Source organism: Puma concolor, chromosome F2 (assembly GCF_028749965.1).
Source record: "Puma concolor isolate L17-30 chromosome F2, mPumCon1.1.hap2, whole genome shotgun sequence".
In the NCBI taxonomy this organism is placed as follows: Eukaryota; Metazoa; Chordata; class Mammalia; order Carnivora; family Felidae; genus Puma; species Puma concolor.
Window position 1 is genome coordinate 35,264,568 of NC_141684.1, and position 13,918 is coordinate 35,278,485.

The following is a 13,918-nucleotide window of genomic DNA, read 5'->3' on the forward strand; positions in this document are numbered from 1 at the left end:
GAAAACAAACAGGAAACAAAACCCTGGGTTCCAGGGAAATCTCACTAGCCTAAAATCTCCACGGTAGCTGGGAGGCTGACTCCGCCACTGGCTGGGATCTTGTCCAAGGGTGTCTTACATTCATGGAGCACAAATTGAGGGTGATGTGATGTTATCTGTATGGCTGAAGTAGCCTTTTTTCTGACTTTGGACCTGGCACTTCCAATCCTTACCCTCAGTGACCTCTGTCTTCGTGGGCTCATTCTTGGGCAGGAGAACTTTGCAATGCAGCCTGCCCTCAGGGGAGTCCACTGGAAACTAGCCACCCACATAACGTCTTGCTTTTAGGATCTAGTGGGACATGTGTGTGTGTATAAGAGAGAGACACTGAAATACGTTACATGGGGAGGAAAACACTGAAATTTTTAAATGTTTATTTATTTATTTGGGAGAGAGAGAACGTGCACACACGAGCAGGGGAGGGGCAGAGAGAGGGAGAGAGAATCCCAAGCAGGCTTTGTGCTGTCAGCGCAGAGCCCCACGTGGCATTCAGTCTCATGAACCGTGAGATCGTGACCTGTGCCGATAACAGATAAATCCAGAAGCCCAAGTGGCTTCTGCCCCACAGGCATTCCTGCTCCCTCAGAACAGTGATGCAGGAACCCAGGCTCACTCCATCTGGTGGCCCCCGCAGCCTCAACAAGATCACCAGGGGCTTGTCCCCATGCCAGCCGGCCAGAGGGGGAGAGCAGGGAAGACTGACTGGGAGGGGTTTAAGGCCCGTCTCATTGCCTAGGGCTGCCGTAACAAACCACCCCAACCTAGGGGCTTAAAATATCAAGAACGTATTCTCCCCCAGTTCTGGGGAGCACACGTCCGAAATCAAGGTGTCAGCAGAGTTGATTCCTTCTGGAGGCTCTGAGGGAGAACCTGTTCCATGCCTCCCTCCCAGTTTTGGGTGGCTGCTGGCAATCCTGGGCATTCCTCGGCTTATACCTGTATCACTCCATTCTCTGCCTCCATTCCCATGAACTGCTCCCCTATGTGTCTCTCTGTGACTTCTCCTTTGTTGTCTTATATGGACACTTGTTGTTGGATTTAAGGTCCACGGTAATCCAGGATGATCTTATGGACCCTTCTTCCAAATAAGGTCACAGGGACATAAAAAGAAATATATATTTGGCCTCTGCCCCTTAGTACCTAACACAGAGCTCCTAAAACCCTTATAATCTGAGTCATAAAGATGTTAGGACATGGGAATGCAAGCTGGTGCAACCACTCTGGAGAACAGTATGGAGGTTCCTCAAAAAACTAAAAATAGAACTACCCTAGGACCCAGCCATTGCACTACTAGGCATTTACCCAAGGGATACAGGTGTGCTGTTTTGAAGGGACACGTGCACCCCCATGTTTATAGCAGCACTATCAGCAATAGCCAAAGGATGGAAAGAGCCCAAATGTCCACTGATGGATGAATAGGCAAAGAAGATGTGGCATTTATATACAATGGAGTATTACTCGGCAATCAAAAAGAATGAAATCTTGCCATTTGCAGCTACGTGGCTGGAACTGGAGGGTATTACGCTAAGTGAAATTAGTCAGTCAGAGAAAGACAAAATCATACGACTTCACTCATATGAGGACTTTAAGAGACAAAGCAGATGAACATAAGGGAAGGGAAACAAAAATAATATAAAAACAGGAAGAGGGACAACACAGAAGAGACTCATAATTATGGAGAACAAACTGAGGGTTACTGGAGGGGTGGTGGGAGGGGGGATGGGCTAAATGGGTAAGGGGCCCTAAGGAATCTACTGCTGAAATCATTGGTGCACTATATGCTAACTAATTTGGATGTAAATTTTAAAAAATAAAAAATGAAGTTAAATAAATAAATAAATAAAATAAAAATGTTTCCTTTAAAAAAAAATGGTGCTAGGACATCTTTTGTTCTAATATTCAGTCTTTGACCCTAGTTCCTGACAGAGCTCCTAAGTCCCTAGGGGTTTCCTGGGTGACGGGAGCATCTTTTGTTTTAATGAGCTGACTCTTGGTGAGCTCCTGGATAGCTTCAGGATGAGGGCTGGTCACCCGAAAGACCGAGCCATGGTTAGAAGCTTGGAACTTTTAGACCCACCCCCATCCTCCAGGAAGCGGAGAGGGGCTGGAGATGAGTTAATCATAAATCATGCCTACGTGATGAGCCTCCATAACAATCCCTCAACTATGGGCTTTGGAGAGTTTCCAGGTGGGTGGACTTTCCATGGGCTGGGAATGTACTGTGCTCCCCCTCCAAGGGGGCAGAAGGCCCTGTAGTCGGGACCCTCCTGGACTTCGCCCCCTGTACCTCTTCATCTAGCTGTTCATCTGTATCCTTTATTATATCCTTTATAATAAACCAGTAAATATAAGTGAGTATTTCCCTGAGTTCTGTGAGCTGTTCTAACAAATTCTCAACCTGAGGAGAGGATGGTGAGATTCCCCCAATGTATAGGTACATCTGATTGGTCAGAAGTACAGGTGACAACATAGGACTTGAGATTAGTGTCTGAAGTAGGGACAGTCATGTAGGATTGAGCCCTTAACCTGTGGGGTCTGTGCTAACTCCAGGTAGTTAGCGTCCCAATTGAGTTAACTTGGAGGATAGTCAATTGGTGTCCACTGAGAAGTGGAGAATTGTTTGGTATGAGGGAACTCCCCTCCCCAATATTTGGGGTCAGAAGTATTCTGTAGGTACAAAAAAAGTCTTTCTTTTGGTCACATCGGAGGTTCTGGGTAGACATGAATTTTGGGGGAGACACTGCATCCCACACTACAGGGCACACCTGGATATGTTTCACCTCTTGTGCTCACTTTCCACTGGCCAGAAATTAGTCACATGGATGTACCTAATTATGAGAGACACTGGAAACTGTAATTGATCTGTGCCCAGAACAACTAGGAAACTGGTTTAGGGACAGAGGGGAGGGTCCTTGTCCAGGACCAGAAAGCCTAGGCTCCCAGGGGAAGGAATGACTCTCCCTTAGGCAGAACCAGTTACATACTGACATCTCTCTTATCTAGTCCCCTTGCCTGTGGCAAACACTGGCTGATCTGCCATCAGACATTTTCTCCTTGATTCGCAAGTTTCAAGGTCTGTTCCAGGTGCTTGTATGAGCTAACAGAGCTGGTTTCACAGCTTGTCCTTCAGGTGAAATCCTTCAAGGCCCTCGCGTCCTAGATTACCTGGGCCCATTGCAAATTCTTCCCCACCCTCCTAGGCAGTCTCTCCCTCTTCTCGTTATACCTCTTGTCAGGGGAAAATACTTATTCCTCACTGCAGTTGCTTCCTTCCATGGGAGAGTGTTCCCTCGGCCTAGGCACTCCTGGTAACCTTCTATCACTTACTGGCTGGAGGGAGACAAGACAAACCAGGTTGGTAATTTTGGAAGGCAGAACCCAGACTTTTCCTGTTTCCTTTTTCTTGGGTGCTAGTTTCTAATAAGGACTGCAAGTTATATTCTGGTCCTCTAGCCTGCCTGGTTTGGGGCTTCAGAATTAGGAAGCTGATTTGCCTGTGGATGTAAGCCAGATTTTTCAATATTAGCTTAACAAAGGTGATATTTTTGACCCTAAACACCTTACTCTTTTTGTTGTATTTCTCATTTGGTTTAGCATCAGGCTGGGAAGAGGGGTGCTGTTGATCGAGGCTTGATATCTCTACTACAGTCTTTTTAACTGCATACTACTTAGTTGAATACACATTTATTTTTTTTTCAACGTTTTTTTTTTTTTTTAATTTTTTTTTTTCAACATTTATTTATTTTTGGGACAGAGAGAGACAGAGCATGAACGGGGGAGGGGCAGAGAGAGAGGGAGACACAGAATCGGAAACAGGCTCCAGGCTCTGAGCCATCAGCCCAGAGCCTGACGCGGGGCTCGAACTCACGGACCGCGAGATCGTGACCTGGCTGAAGTCGGACGCTTAACTGACTGCACCACCCAGGCGCCCCACACATTTATTTTTAAAGGCCTTGGATAGTGCCTGACACATTCGGTGTTTGTGTTTGTTGAGGGAATGAATGAAAACTGGGAAAATGATAAACACTACAAAGAAATATCACCGCTAAAAAAAAACACCCCAGAGAACTGCAAAAATGGGACATTAAAAATTCCTAGTTTTCTGGAGCATAATTTGGCAACATTTATCAAGAGCCTGGGAAATGTTTATACTTTAAATTCGGGAATTCCAGTTCTAGAATTTAACCAATGGAAATGGATAGATATGTAGAAAGCTGTGTCTAGGGATGTCAGCCCCAACATTTTTTTAAAATGGCAAATGTTGAGCAGCACCTGGGTGGCTCAGTCAGTTAAGTGACCTACTCTTGATTTTGGCTCAGGCATGATCTCACAGTTTGTGAGTTCGAGCCCTGCATCAGGTTCTCCACGGATTCTCTGTCTCTGTCCCTCCCACACTCCCTCTTTCCCTCTCAAAAATAAATAAACTTAAAAAAAATTAAAATAAATAAAATGGCAAATGTTGACACTATATATTAATACATATATAATATATATATGAATTCCTTTTTTTTTTTTTCTTAAAAGAGCCATACTTAGTTTTTGTTGCTTGTAACAAAGATGTGTATGGGGTTTTTTTGTTTGTTTGTTTTTTGGGGTTTTTTTTGGTTAAATTAGGCAGGGATCTTTGTTACAAACAACAAAAACCAAATCTGGCTCTTTTAAGCAAAAAAACAAAAAAAGCAAAAAAACCCAGGAATTTATTAAAGGACAGTGGATAGCTCACAGAATCTCCAGGAAAAGCAGGAAATCAGACATGGAGGGTGTCAGAAAAAACAGTCAGAATAAGCCACAGTATGTCTAATGAAGACACTCTGGTGACATTCCTGGGCACAAACACTGCAGCTGATGCTGTCAGCACCACAGCTGCTAAATGACAGGGTTCTGGAAGCTTCTGGAACCTGATGGAGCTGTCACCCTGCCTCACCTTTACCTGACTGCAGGCCTGTGATCCCTCTGCTTCTTCATACTCCAGTTTCTGGGGCAAATTCATCTCATTGGCATGGCCTAGGATACGTGACCACATTCTTGCTGCAAGGTAGCCTGGAAAAGTATTATTTCCAACTTCCCTTGTGGGAGGCAGGTTCTGTCTCACTGGGAGGAGAGTCTCTAAACATAGGAAAGGGTTCAGATACAAAGTCTACTGAGTACTAAGTATCACAAGAATGATGAACATCCATTACAGTGTTCCCTAAGGATTAGTAAGTACACTGTGGCACAAACAATTCCATTCCATGGGAGTCTTTACAAAAAAATCATGCTTTGGAAGAAAATATAATGACCCAAGGAAGTATCATTATCTTTAAGTAAAAAAAGCAAAAAAAAAACTTGAGTTATAAAATAGTGTGATCCAGGGGCACCTGGGTGGCTCAGTCGGTTAAGTGTCCAACTTTGGCTCAGGTATGATCTCACGGTTTGTGAGTTCGAGGCCCCACGTCAGTCTCTGTGCTGACAGCTCAGAGCCTGGAGCCTGCTTCGAAATCTGTGTCTCTCTCTGTGTCCCTCCCCCACTCCATCTCTCCCTCTCTCTCTCTCTCTTTTTCTCAAAAATAAACACTAAAAAAATTTTTTTTTAGTTAAAAAAATAAAATAGTGTGATCCCAAATACATTATTCAAAATTCAACAGACATAAAAACGGAACTATATACAGCAGAATGTTAATAGAGGGAGTCTGGGTGGGGGGAGCTTTGTGAGTTTTTTCTATTTTATGCCTTTCCGGGATTTCCAAATTTTCTGAATGAGCACGCATTTTTATAATTAGCAAACAAGTAATGCAAAGATTTTCAAGAGACTAGAACTGAGCAAAAGAGAAACAGTAGGTGAAACATCTTAGTAACAAGCCCTTGAGGAGCACACTAGCCCTTCACTTGGAAAAAAATGACAGCAGACTTTCATCAAAACCTCAGACACACCAGCATCTGTAAGTCTGCAAGACCTTAGGAGACACAGTCTTCATTTTCTTTTCTTTTTAAAAAAATGTTTTTTTAACATTTATTTATTATTAAGAGACAGAGAGAGACAAAGCATGAGAAGGGGAGGGGCAGAGAGAGGGGGAGACACAGAACCCGAAGCAGGCTCTGGGCTCTGAGCTGTCAGCACAGAGCCCGATGCGGGGCTCGAACTCACAGGCCGTGAGATCATGGCCTAAGCTGAAGTCGGACGCTTAACCACCTGAACCACCCAGGCGCCACTTATTTTTCTTTTAATGTTTATTTTTAAGAGGCGGGGAGGGGCAGAGAGAGAGGGAGACATAGAATCCCAAGCAGGCTCCAGGCGCTGAGCTGTCGCACAGAGCCTGACGTGGGGCTTGAACGCATGAACTGTGAGATCAGGTCCTGAGCCGAAGTCCCACACGACTGAGCCACCCAGACGCCCCCACGGTCTTCATTGTCTGTAACGCTCAACTAGTCAATTTCCCCCAGAGGAGGCTCTTACGTAGGCGGAGGCCTGCTGGCCTGGAGGCACCCTTCTGCACCTACCCCAGGAAACACAGTAAATATACATAAATACCACAGGTGGCTTCTTTGCGGGGTGCGGCGCCGGCTCTGGACCCGAGGTCTGACTGTGGGAAGGGTGTTGATACCCAAGTGGGGCGCAGGTGGAAATAAATGATGGCTCCACTGTGAGCCCCAAGACATTTTTCAACCAGGGAGCCTTTGTGAGAAAGAAAAGGTCAAGCTTTCAGGAGTTTGAGAGACAAGAGAAAAAAAAAAGTGACAATTAATGGTGGTGAAAAAGACAAAAAAACCCAAACAGCTACAAGCAAAAGTGGGACAAAATTCAAAATTAGCCTAAGAATATACAGCCAAAAGTTACTGGCATTGAAGAGAAGGAAGAAAGAAACCAACACTTTTTGGGCGTTGCCAAAGTACCCGAGAGTGGACTAAGGGCTTTAGGGTATATTTATCTTCCTTTGGTGGGTTAATCACTCTGACAGGGCCTCCAATGTAGCTTGAGCCAAGGGCTTGAGGGTTGCAGGCACAATTTTCCTTTCAAAGGGCTTTCAAATCCTCACCAGTCAAATCATTCATTTTTGTCAAACCACATAAACCAGTGAGATCTCCATGAAGTGTGTTAAAAGGCCTCTTGCTATGTTCGATTCAGTTGGAGGTGCGGATTCAAATGCAGATTTCTAGGGGAACTGAACCTGCTTAATGCTCAGAGGAGGGTCTGGAGAGCTGCATAGACACTCCCCAGGGTGAGTTCATCATAGCCATGTTGGAGAAGCAGGTGGCCAGCTGCCTCCCCAGGTCTGCTGGCTGAGCTCTGAGCAAAGACTCAGACCTTAGTCCCCACGCTGGCTCTGCCACTCAGCAGGTCTGTGACCGTGAGCTCTTGGCTCCACCTCTTTGTACTGTCAGATATCCACCGCCCCCACCTCCCCCACCCCCGTACTTCCTGGAGGACAAACTGAGATAATAGAAATAACAGAAATGAAAGCGCGCTGAAAGCTAACAGTGCTCTGCAAAATGAGGCAGCGTGACCACATCAGATAATTTCATCAACTTAGAAAGTTCAGAACTCAGTGTTCTGGGGGAGAGCAAATGGGGCGGGGTGGGGGGGGGGGTGCTGTACTGCTTTAACAAACTAGACCTGGTCCAGGAAGGGCAAACCTCACTCCAGGGAAGGCTGGAGGGTGGCTCTGTGTGGTTTCATGGGGTTAAACCGCCAAGAGTTCCTGCGGCCTCTCTTCAGGCTGACCCCAGCGCCACCCTCTAGGCTCAGGGTGGTGTGGCTGTCTCCAAGTCTGAGGTCGGTTCCTGTTCTGTCAAATTCCAATCCTGAGAGCCCGACTTGGTTGGCCTGGCAGTTTGTTGGAGACAGAAGCGTCTGACTGCAGGGTGGCCTTGCTGGGCCCTGGGCCAGGGCTGGGGCTGCTCAGACGTGGCTGAGCCACAGGGCAGGGCAAAGGAAGGCAAGAGGGGCAGGGATGCCAGTCCCCAAGCAAGAGTCCAGGAGGCCTTGCCCTGGCCTAGGCAGGCCTGAGCCCGCCAGGAGACCCTTCCGTGAGCTGACCCCCACCCCAAATGGTGGTGACATAGCTCCCGGTGTTCATTCAACCGTCTGCTAAATACTTGCCGATCACTCACCAGTCACAGACCCTGTGCCAGGCTCCAAGAAAACCACAGTGGACAATACACCGCTCCTGTTTTCAAACTGCTTACAGTTTAGTGGTTCTTACCCTTGAGTTTGGATCTAAATCCCTAGAGAGCTTGTTCAAAGGGCTAATTCCTGAGCCCCAGCCCCAAGATTCTGACTTTGCAAGGCTGGAAGGGGCACCAGGCATCTCACGTGATTATCCTGGGGAGGGCTGGGGCGGGGGGGGGGGTGTCTTCTCACCAGGTTTGGAGACACGCTGCTGTAGCCCAAAACTTTGGGGAAGAACGAGGTGAAATGCAGCCTGGAGAATGTTGCCTGTTCCATGGGGACTACCCATAGGTAGCTTTAGACGGAGAAGGAGAGGGTGCACACTGGTGAACAAGGCTTATGTTGGGAGTTGGGGAAACACTTTCTCTGCATTGGGTTACACACCTTCCATCAGGCAAGCCCCCTTGCCAGCCAGCCTCCTCCTTCCTTGGATTTTCAGCACCCTATGAGGTGAGATGTTTTGCCCGGCTGGAGGCTCATTTGGGCTGGATTCTCCTGTGCTCTGTAATTGTCTGTAGCTGGCCTGGCTGGTGCCTTTTGGGTTTTTTTCTGGATACCTTGCCCCCTGATTATTTTCCATCCTGGTTTTCTGGCAAACTGTGAGCCTGGGTAACTTTGTACTTCTCATGCATTCTAGAATCTTAAACGATATCTCTCTGTTCAGACTCAGAAAGCTACTGTAATTAACCCTACTCCCCCTCAAATCCATTTTAATACAGAATCTGGATTAGGAGGCCTAGTAAATGCACAGTGGAATCAGGACTCTATTCTGTGACCACCACCTGCCCACCCCCTGCCGCAAGTTTTAAAAAAGTTATTATCAAAACTAGAGCACTTCTTTAAAAGGAAAATAACCAGATTTAAGAAAGATGTTAGTCTGGAGGAAAACCGATTGGGGTCTTGAATCTTGTGTCCAAAATACATTTGTGTAAGAATTTTGTTGTGTCTGGGGCAAGCGTCTCCAGTTGAAGTTCTCTCAATTCTACTTATTTTTAAGAGTTTTTCTAGTGCTTAATAAAGGGAGGGGGGCAGTCTCTGGAAAGGTTCTAGAAAGTAAAATGAAAGAAAAGAATTAAAACGCAAAAAGTGAAGCTTCCATATTCTAGAAAGGTTTAGACGGTTTGTTGTACCATTGGGAAAGTAGCACCAATGCTGACTGCAGTGATTTGGAAAGGATGGAAAACAAACCAGAGTGGTTCTCTGCCTGGGCTCCCCTCAGGCTCCACTATTTGCAACGTGGCAAGCTTCCCAATTTCTGAAAAACTCCGTTTCCTGACTGGCAAGATGAGGATACGAGGACCAACTTGTAGGTTAAGTAAGATAATTTGTGTAGAGTTTAGCAGTACAGTGCCTGACACTGGGATGTAGTAAAATAAATGCCTACTATCCCCATCCCCATCCTCCTCACTATCACCATCCTCCTCACCATTGCCTTCCTCCTCACCATCACCTTTCTCATCATCATCTACCTCACCATCAGCCTCCTTATCACTATCAGCATCATCTCTCGGTGTTAGAGTTCACCAGGTTGCTTTCTGTAGTAAAATGTGGCCACTTTAAGGAATACAGTTTTCTCTCATCCTTAAGGTAGTAGCCCCTTTAGTTCTGTCATTCAGCTAAGCTTTTGGGGGACTTTTTCCCAAAGTGAGACTTATTGAATAGTGTAATGCCAGGTTCTGAACTTTACATGCCATTTCTCTTTCAATTCTCTCAACACCCCTGCGTGGTGAAGTTCCTCTATTGTTAACATGAGTGTGGATGAGGAAATTCAATCAGAAAGGATAAGGAACTTGTCAAGGTCGCACAGCTGTTACGGGGCAAGCTAGCTCTTTCATTTGAGTCTACGTTTACCATTATCATTGACGAAACACTTTACCACTATGAACTCTGGTCTTTGTCTATATAGAAAAATAGAGGATCACTGATAAGAGCAATTTATGAGTGATCAATAAATTATTCAGAAATTGAAATTATCCACTTCATCTTGAAAATGCAGGATAGAGGGGCACCTGGGTGGCGCAGTCGGTTAAGCGTCCGACTTCAGCCAGGTCACGATCTCGCGGTCCGGGAGTTCGAGCCCCGCGTCAGGCTCTGGGCTGATGGCTCAGAGCCTGGAGCCTGTTTCCGATTCTGTGTCTCCCTCTCTCTCTGCCCCTCCGTCGTTCATGCTCTGTCTCTCTCTGTCCCAAAAAAATAAATAAACGTTGGAAAAAAAAAAAGAAAATGCAGGATAGTTATGAGATTTAAATGAGAAAGCACATTTTTATAAAGCATCTAGCATATTATAGTCATTTAAGAAATGTCAAAGTCCTCCTGTTTATACCTTAGTATACCGTCCCATCATCAGTCACCCCAAAGGACCTACCAAGGGGCATGCAGAGTAAGTGCTCAATACTTTCTTCTTACTTGAATGAACTTGAGCTTCTTGAGGGGTCTTGTAATTGAGAAAGTGTCCTCCAATTTCTCGGTTGCCTGGCTTGTCCCACAGAATAACCTTGAGCTGTCAGGGCCCTAGGCACAGATGGTCCCCTCTATTCCACGGGGTCTCTTATCAGAAGACAGCAGGAGAAAAATGAGGAGTGACAAGGAATATTTGGAGAGTTGAGCAGGGGTTGGAAGAGGGAAGAGATTAGAGGGACAGAGGGAAAAACTCAAGGAAAAATCGAGGGGAGATGAGGGCAGTGACCTGAAAAGCAGGGTGCCCTCCCCTCTTTCTGCTAATGCATGCTTCAAGGCACTCTGGGACTCCTTCACTTCATGCTGTCAGTTGGGACCCTTTCCATGGCAGACTTCCTTCCATCTACCTTCTGTCTGTCCCACTGGCCTTACTCTTCGGGTCCTAGTTATAGGCTAGAACTCGAGTAGCCTGCCTGCTGTGATATTTAGGACAAAGGCTAGGTGGCTGCAACAGGGGGCTGAAGTTTACTTTCCTCACAGAACAGTTCTGGCCGACACTCCGGGGTTGGAGTGGGGGGCTTGATCGTGTCAGAGACCCAGGCTCCCCCCCATCCTGCCCTGCAGGCTCCTCCAGAATGCTGCCTTCCCTGCACAAACATGGCTCAGCCCCAATCCACAGCCCACGAGAAGGAGAGACGAAAGGGAAGCACGAGGTCCTCGCTTCGTAAGCACATGATCTGAAAGTTGCACATGCTATGCCCTCGGCAGCCTGTTAACCACAGGGATTTGGTGTTAGTTTGCTGAGGCTCTCATAGGCTGGGGGGCTTAGACCATGGAAGTTTCTTTTCTCTCACTTCTGGGGGCTGGAAGTCCAAGATCAAGGTGTCGGCATGTTTGGGTTCTCCTGAGGCCTCTGTCCTTGGCTTGCAGATGGCCATCCTCCTGCTGTGTCTTCACGTGGTCTTTCCTCTGTGCGTCTGTCTCCAAATTTCCTCTTAAAACAACACCAGTCCTACGGGACTAGAGCCTAACCTGAGGGCCTCGTTTTCATCTAATCACCTCTGTAAAGGCTCTCAGTCACATGCTGAGGGACTGGGAGTTAGGACTTCAACATGGGAATCCGGGGAGCACATAATTCAGCTCACATCAGGGGCCATATGTCCAGCTGAACCAGAGAGGAGAGCATCCCTCGGGCCTCTCCCTGCCAATGCGTATCTCTTAGGGACTATCTAAGTCACGGCCCCTCCTTCCAGACTATGCCTTGGGCTTTCTGTCTCTACCTTGGCTTAGGCGGTATCTTTCCTGAGGATGTCTTCCTCCCACACCCAAACCTTGCAATGCTCCCCACCTCTTCCCCCCACAGTGCCCTGTCCTTGATAAAAGTTGTCCTTTTACGGCCCCACAAAATGTCATTTCACTCCCTCAGTCATACATTCAGTCGACAGACACCCGCTGATGCCCCACTGTGTGCGGGGATGGATGAGCCGCTGGAAACGAGCAGTCCCTGTTCTTCAGTGCTCACAGTCTGGCCACGGAGTTTCACCCCTCTGCTCTCCCTTCCATACTTGATCGATCCTGCTCAGACTCTGAAGGAAAACCACTCTTGTGCGTCTCCTCTATACTCAATGCTCTACTGCAACCTGCTTCACTTCTGACGCTCCAACCCTCTTTTTTTTTTTTAATATTTATTTTTTTATTTTTTGAGAGAGAGAGAGCACGAGCTGCAGAGGGACAGAGAGAGAGGGAGACACAGACTCCGAAGCAGGCTCCAGGCTCTGAGCTGTCAGCACAGAGCCCGTCATGGGGCTCGAACCCGTGAAACATGAGATCATGCCCTGAGCCGAAGTCAGACACTCAACCAAATAAGCCACTCAGGCTCCCCCATCCAATCCTCTAATCAAGACTGTTGCCCCTGGCAACCAGCCCCCATCCTTAGGTTACTAGCAGCTTTCCGAAAGTCACCTCCTTAACATAGGGTGTGTTTGAAAGGGGCTTGTTATGAATAACAACATAACAATCCATTTCGCCTTTACGGCTCTGCAGCTACATCAGGAACCAGGAAAAAGAGATGCCTCCTTAGCTCATATCACTTAGGAAATTAAAAAGGTTTTAGGAGCTAGTTCCAGGATGGAAGACGAACTTCTTATTCTAAATTACAATATCACAGATGCTTATGCCACACTTTGCTGTGTGAGGCTGCTATTTATATACTAGCTTTATTTCTTCTTCTAGAGAGGAAGTGCAAAGTCCAGGGATGAGCATACACTACAAGCTGTCTGAGTCAATAACACTTAATTTTAAAAAGTAAACCTGATCCACTTCTGGGTATATACCGAAAGGAATTTAAAGCAGGACTTGAACACATATTTGTACCCCCACATTCACAGCAGCATTATAACAATAGCCAAAAGGTGGAAACAACCCAAATGTCCATGAATGGATGAACAGATAAATGAAAACCGGTATATCCGTACGATGGAATAGTAGCCTTAAAAAAAGAGAGGAAATTCTGACATATGCTACAAAATGGATAAACCTTGAATCCATCATGCTAAATGAAATAGGCTAGTTACAAAGAATAAATACCGCATGATCCCACTAATATGAGGCACCTAGAGTAGTTAAATTCGTAGATACAGCAAGTAAAACAGGCTCCTGGGTGGCTCAGTCTGTTAAGTGTCAGACTCTTGATTTCAGCTCAAGTCATGATCTCACGGTTCCTAGGATCGAGCCCCACATCGGGATCTGCGCTGACAGCATGGAGCCTGCTTGGGATTCTCTCTTTCTCCTCACTCTTTGCCCCTCAGAGAAAATAAATAAACATTAAAAAAAAAAAAGAAAGAAAGTAGACTAGAGGTTCGGGGGAGGGGGAAGGGGGCAGGGAGATTGGAGCTATTGTTTAACGGGAACAGTTTCAGTTCAGGAAATGAGAAACTTCTGGAGATGGATGGTGGTGATGGAGGCACAACGATGTGAATGTGTGTAATGTCACTGAATTGTACCCTCAAAAGTGCTTAAAATGATACATTCTGTTATGTGTATTTTACCTCCCTTCTCTCAAGAAAAAGTAAATCTGGTAACGTGGACAGCTTGGGACGCACCGTTCTCCTATCATCAGCCCAAGCCAGCTCCTTGTCAGAACACTGTGTGAGGTTTATATGCACACACTTCAGCTGGATGTCAGGCCTGGGAGCCTCAGGGATTATTTTGGAGGAGAGGGGTGAGAACAGGTACTTCCTGTTAGCCTGGAGACTTGGACCACCGGCTACAACTTCTGTTCACAGAAAGCTTCAATTATTGCAGGAAATTTTGCATATTTTTTTTCCCTAGCAGTGT